Source organism: Suncus etruscus, chromosome 4, assembly GCF_024139225.1.
Source record: "Suncus etruscus isolate mSunEtr1 chromosome 4, mSunEtr1.pri.cur, whole genome shotgun sequence".
NCBI classification, from domain to species: domain Eukaryota; kingdom Metazoa; phylum Chordata; class Mammalia; order Eulipotyphla; family Soricidae; genus Suncus; species Suncus etruscus.
Genome location: NC_064851.1, coordinates 146,619,597 through 146,626,611, shown reverse-complemented (window position 1 = coordinate 146,626,611; position 7,015 = coordinate 146,619,597).

Sequence of the window (7,015 nt, the reverse complement as noted above, 5' to 3'; positions counted from 1 at the left end):
ATCCAGGCGGGTTTTATATCCGGCGTCCCAAATGGTCTCCCAAGCCAGCCAGAAGTGATTCCTGTGTGCAGAACTACAAGCAGTCCCTGAACACTGCTACGTGTGGCCAAAATAAAAGTAAAAGGGCTGGAAAGAAAGTACAGAGTGTAGGGTGCTTGTCTTAAACATGTCCTACCTAGGCTTGATCCCCCACACTACATCTGATCCCTGGAGTCTGCCAGGAGTGACCTCTGAGCATAGAGCAAGGAGTTAGGCCTTGATCATCACTGGGTGTGTCCAATCCCTTCAAGTTCCTCCCACCTCCTTCAAAAAAAAAAAAAAAAAAAAAAAAAAAAAAATAAAACAAGGGGTCTAGAGACAGTACAGGACTTAAACTATTTGCTTTGCAAGCAGCAACCCAAGTTTGATCACACTTTTTATGGTCTGGCAAGCCCTGCCAAAAGTGATCCCTTCACAAAGCTAAGAGTGGCCCAAAACCTCCAAGAATAAATTCAAAATCTAGGGACATGGCTCATTGGTGGAGTCACCTGTCTCATATGTGAGGCTCTCAGTTATATAATCAGTTCACATACTGGAATTTTCCCTGTTCTTGGGGCCAGAGAGATAGCATGGAGGTAAGGTATTTGCCTTGCATGCAGAAGGATGGTAGTTCAAATCCTGGCATCCCATATGGTCCCCCGAGTCTGTCAGGAGCAATTTCTGAGCATAGAGCCAAGAGTAACCCCTGAGCACTGCCAGGTATGACCTAAAAACCAAAAAAAAAAAAAAAAAAAAAACCCAGAATTTTCCCTGTTCTCTCACAATTATGACCCCAACATAGCTGAGCTAGAGCAGCAGCAGAACCCTGAAGAGTCCAGGTGGGCCAAGGTTGGTGAGAAGTGGTCCCCGGCTCCCTTGAGCACTGCTTGGCATTTCCCCACCTCCCACCCCTTTATTTTTTCAGATATACTCACTATCTGGAAGACTATTCAACCCACCTATCTTCAGTTCACACTTCTTACAAAGGACCGAAAGCTTTATGTTCCATTCCCCGAGTTCCTGGTCAAATAAACCTCAAGTCTGACATACATGCTGGGAAATGGGGAGAGGGAAGGACGAGAACCCAAAGTAATTGTTCATTAGGAAGGACATTCATCTCCCTGAAGGATGCCAAATGACAAGCAATATGCCAAGATTATTCTATGAGAGGTAATGACTAGTTTCAGTTCTCCAGGAGAATTAGATCAATTTATTTTTGTTTGGGAAACCACATTATGTGGTACTCTGGGTCTAGTTGCACCTGTGCATTCACCTGGTTCAACTAGGACTAGTTGGTGTTGGGATCAAACCATGCCTCCAGAATGTAAAGCATAGACTCAGCTTGAGTTAACTGCACCAGTCCAGAAATATTTTTTTATTGGGACATTTGTAGATTAACCACAGTTTTCCGCAGGTGGGTTACTATAGTTATCTACCAGGTTGCCAGGCTTCTGCAAGTTATTGCAATAACCTGTAAGGGTCTAAGGCTGCCAGGCTGAGGCTGGGAAGGTGGCGCTAGAAGTAAGGTGTCTGCCTTGCAAGCACTAGTGTAGGGTGGACCTCGGTTCGATCCCCTGGCATCCCATATGGTCTGCCCAAGCCAGGAGCGACTTCTGAGCGCATAACCAGGAGTAACCCCTGAGCATCAAACGGGTGTGGCCCAAAAAACAAAACAAGACTGCCAGGATGTTGGTATGGTTCAAAAGAAAGATTTTTAAGGGGGCTGGGCTGGAAGAAAATACTGAATGTCTCCAAAAATTCAAAAAAAACATGAGGGACCAGAGAGATAGCACAGTGGTAGGGTGTTTGCCTTGCATGCAGCCGATCTAGAAAGGACGATGGTTCAAATCCTGGCATCCCATAAGGTCCCCTGAGCCTGCCAGGAGCGATTTCTGAGTGAAGAGCCAGGAATAACCCCGGAGCACTACCAGATGTGTGACTCAAAACAAAACAGATACAACTAACACTATGTATTTAGGGGCTTTTAAGTTATTTATTTGTATGTTATCTCTTGTTATGTGAGTCCAAGAGCTGGCTCAACATTTATGGTCTTGGGAAATGTAATAAGGGAAAATTCAGGAATTTGCGGGACAGATAGCACAACAGGTAGGGCATTATCTTGAATGTGATGACTGGGGTTCAATTCCAGGCATCCCATTTGGTCCCCCGTGTACCATCAGAATTCCTTAGTGCAGAGCCAGAAGTAAATCCTGAGCATCTCTGGGTATGACACAATAGCAAAGCAAAAGACAAAGAACAAATCTGGGTCACAGATGGAGCTTAGTCCATGTGGGCAACACTGGATGGAGTGCAGAAGAGAGGAATGAAACCAATTATTTTGAGGGACTCCCAAGCTGAGTCTAGGGGGGGGGGTCGTCGGGGGGAGGGAGAAAGACAATGTCTGAGGGCAATGCTCAGACTTCTCTAGATCTTACACACTGGCAGCACCATGACCCTTATGCTCTTCCTACCCAAGGTGCAAATCGGTTGCATTCACCCTTTTTAGTTTTCAGTTAGCATCTCTTAAACATGCAACTGCCCTTGCTTAAGAACAGAGAGGCCAGGGCCGGAGAGATAGCATGGAGGTAAGGCGTTTGCCTTTCATGCAGGAGGTCATCGGTTCGAATCCTGGTGCCCCATATGGTCCCCCATGCCTGCCAGGAGCAATTTCTGAGCCTGGAGCCAGGAATAACCCCTGAGCACTGCCGGGTGTAACCCAAAAAAAAAAAAAAAAAAAAAAAAAAAAGAACAGAAAGGCCTAGTAGCACTTCGGGCCTTCCTTCAACTGGAATTGAGCATTGTCTAGAAATGGTCCCCCAAAAACCTGGGTTATCCCTTTCTATCAGACACAGCTGCACCATGTGAATTAGCCAGGGAATGGGGGAAAATTACGAGGCTGGAAATTGTAGTGATAAACTGTAGGTGATATTTTAGGTTCTGAACCCAATATGAAGGAAAAGTAATGTTGCCTGTTCACTGGAGTATAGACTAGTTTCTGATTCATACATTGCTCTGAACCAAGTGGGGCTGCCTACTTAACTTCTCAGGGCCTTGGGTTATGCATCCGTAAGACAGATAATGCCAAGTCCTTGGGCAGTTAGTTGTTCAGTGGACACAAGCTAAGAGGTTGAAGTGGCATCTGGCACAGGGATTCTGCCTGACATCCCCATCACAGGCTGTGGAATCCCCACACTGCCCAACTCTGTTCACCTGTTACGTTCTTTTGTGGAAAAATAATGGTACTTGTGAAGCAATAATACATAGCACTTCCAAATTCAAAGCATGCACTCCATCCATCTCCCCAATACTAAGAAAGAAAATATTCACTGGGGCCAGAAAGATGATGTATAGCAGGCAAGGTACTTGCCTTGCACACAGCCAACTCAAATTCAATCCCTGTACCACATACTGTCCCCAAGCCCCACCAACTGTTCTTAGTACTGAGGTGTAAGCCCAGAGCAACTTTGGGTGTGACCCCAATACAAAAGAAAAAAGTCACTGTTTACAGGATACCACTCTATTTTTTCCAATCAATCTTTAAATTTTATTTTATTATTTTATCTTATTTTATTCATTGTGATCTACAAAGTCTTTCATAGTTGGGTTTCAGACATACAATGAATCAGAGTCAATCCCGCCAACAGTATTGACCTCTTTTTCACCAATGCTCCCAAGTGCATCCGACATCACTCTCCCTTCCCCCCAGCCCGCCAGTATAACAGGCCCATTTTAAGTTTAGATGTTAAAGTTTGGATATCTTGATTACATTGTTGTTGCCTTTGGCTTGGATATTTAGTTCTTCCCTTTATCTTTTTTTATTGGGGGGGCGGGGTTGTTGTGCCACACCTAGTGGTGCTTGGGAGTTACTTCTAGCTCTGTGCTCAGAAAATGCTCCTGACATGCTTGGAGGACCATATGGGATGCCCGGGATCATGCCCAGGTCTGCTCCATGAAAGATAAACATCCTACCCACTATGCTATCGCTCCTGCCCAGTTCTGTCCTCTTTTTTTTTTTTTCTCGGTTTTTGGGCCACACCCGGTGGCACTCATGGGTCACTCCTGGATGAAATCGCTCCTGGCAGGCACGGGGAACCATATAAGATGCAGAGATTGGAGCCACTTTTCGTCCTGGGTCGGCCACCCGAAAGGCAAACGCCCTACTGCTGTACTGTCTCTCCAGCCCCAGTTCTTTTTTGTTTTGTTTTGTTTTTGGGGTCACACCCGGCAGCACTCGAGTTACTCCTGGCTCTATGATCAGAAATCACTCGGCAGGCTCAGGGAACCATATGGGATGCCAGGATTCGAACCTTCTGCTTATAAGGCAAACACCCTACTCCCATGCTATCTATCTCTCCGGCCCAGTTCTGTTCTGTTTGTTTTTTGGGTCACACCTGGCAGCACTAAGCGGTGACTCCTGGCTCTGTGCTCAGAAATTTTCCCTGGCAGGCTTGGGGGGCCATATGGGATGCCAGGATTCGAACCATCGTCCTTCTGCATGCAAAGCAAACACCTTACCTTCATGATATCTCTCTGGTCCAGTTCTGTTCTTTTTTTAACACCACCTATGTACTTGGCCCCTGGCCCTCACTCATCCTTTCATATTTGTTTTTTCCTCCTCCTCTCAGTTTCTTTCCTCCATGCTATACTCTGGGACAAAAAATTTTTTTAAACATTTGCTCAATATTTACTTATCTAGCACTGTGCTAAATTCTAGAGATTAAAAAAAAATTGGGTGCTGGAGCAATATTCCATGGGATGGGAGCTTATCTTGCAAGTGGCTGACAAGGCAAAAAAGAGACATGAAAAACAGATGCATGCAGTGTGGAATTAAGCCAGAGCTTGAAATCCTGGCTTCATCTTGAGGGATTTTGATCTACTTTTTTCCATTTTATAGCCTCAACCCAGCCACCTTGGAGGATTACAAAAAGAGAGGCCAGAGAGTGTTTGTCTTGCACACTGCTGACTCTGTTTGATTCCTGGCACCATATATGGTTCCCCAAACCTCACCAGGAGTGATTCCTGAGTACAGAGCCTGGAGTAAGCTCCAAGCACCACCAAGTGTGGGTGCCCTTAAGGAAAAAAAAAAAAGATAAAATGATAGCGCAGCAGTAGGGCATTTACCTTGCACGCTGCCAACCAGAAAAAGACGCAGGTTTGTTTCCTGGCATCCCTTATGGGCCCCCAAGCAGACAGGAAAACGATTTCTAGCACAGAGCCAGGAGGAACCTCTGAGTACCGCCCATTATGGCCAAAGAAAAAAAGATAAAGAGGGGGCCAGAGCTGTGGCGATAGAGGTAAGGTGTCTGCCTTGCAAGTGCTAGCCTAGGAAGGACTGCAGTTCCAGACCCCGGCATCCCATATGGTCCCCCAAGCCAGGAGCGATTTCTGAGCGCATAGCCAGGAGTAACCCCTGAGCATCAACGGGTGTTGCCCAAAAACTAAAAATCAAAACAAAAAAAAAAAAAAAAGATAAAGAAGTATACCCTAGTTTTACAGGTAAGGTCTTTCAGCTGGCAGAATGAGTCATCCCCAATCATAAACTTTGGTGGCCTGTTTGAGTAACTCTGGTGTCTCAAGTGGTGTCTTCCAGATGGTACCTTAATTCCAGAACACTGCTTTTTCCAGATCACATTTTTTTTAAACCACTGATCATTTTCTGTCTTTGTTTTTTGTTGTTTTTTTTTTGTTGTTGGTGGTGGTTTTTTTTGTTTTGTTTTGTTTTGTTTTGTTTTTTTGGTTTTTGGGTCACACCTGGCAGTGCTCAGGGGTTATTCCTGGCTCCAGGCTCAGAAATTACTCCTGGCAGGCACGGGGGACGCCGGGGATTAGAACCGATGACCTCCTGCATGAAAGGCAAATGCCTTACCTCCATACTATCTCTCCGGCCCCCTTTGTCTTGTTTTTGTTTTGGGGCCACACCCAAATGATACTTAGGGGTCACTCCTGGCTATGGGCTTAGAAATCATTCCTGGCTTGGGAGACCACATAGGATGCTGGGGATTAAACCTCGTTCTGTCCTGGGCTAGCAGGTGTAAGGCAGACACCTTATGGCTTGTACCACCACTCCAGCCCCTCATTTGCTGTTTTTGGAACATTCAGACTCCATCTTCTTTCCCTCTCATGTTTAGGGAATATTACTACTGTGGTCAGAGCAATAGTACAACAAGCAAGGTGCTTGTCTTTCAAGCAGTTGACCCTCTTTCATTCCCCAGTATTCCACACAAGCCCTGATCTATGAGTGCAGAGCCAGGAGTAAGCACCCCTCAAGCAAACAAAATAAAACACAAGAATATTACTTTCCTGACCTGTGAAATTGGGTGCTCTCCCCTCCAGACTTCCACAACTTGTCTGCTTTACATTTCTGTGCATTATAGTTCATTTTTCTTTATAATCATAGCATTACACAGTGGTCACTCAATATGGGACTGTGGAAGCCAGAGTGATAGAACAGCGGTAGGGCATTTGCCTTGCACAGGCCGACTCGGATGAACCTGGGTTGCATCCCATATGGTCCCCTGAGCCTGCCAGGAGCAATGAGTGCCTCTGGGTGTCGCCCAAAATTAAAATAAATAAACACAGGACACTGGAATAAATGAGTGAATGGAGTCCTCCTTTTGTGCTCTAAAGCCCTTTCCTGGCCCTGAGGTTTTCTATTCTAAAATGTGTACTCCTGGGGCCGGGCGGTGGCGCTAAAGGTAAGGTGCCTGCCTTGCCTGAGCTAGCTTTGGACTGACTGCGGTTCGATCCCCCGGTGTCCCATATGGTCCCCCGAGCCAGGAGCAACTTCTGAGCACATAGCCAGGAGTAACCCCTGAGCGTTACCGGGTGTGGCCCAAAAACCAAAAAAAAAAAAAAAATGTGTACTCCTGAACCTCATCCCCAAAGACCTCTTTTTCAGATTTGCTGTGTCCTCTAGTCTCAGGTACAAAGGACAAAGGACTTAGAGAATCTGAAGAAATATTCAGTCCACCTTCCCTACTTTTAGACTCAGCTAGAT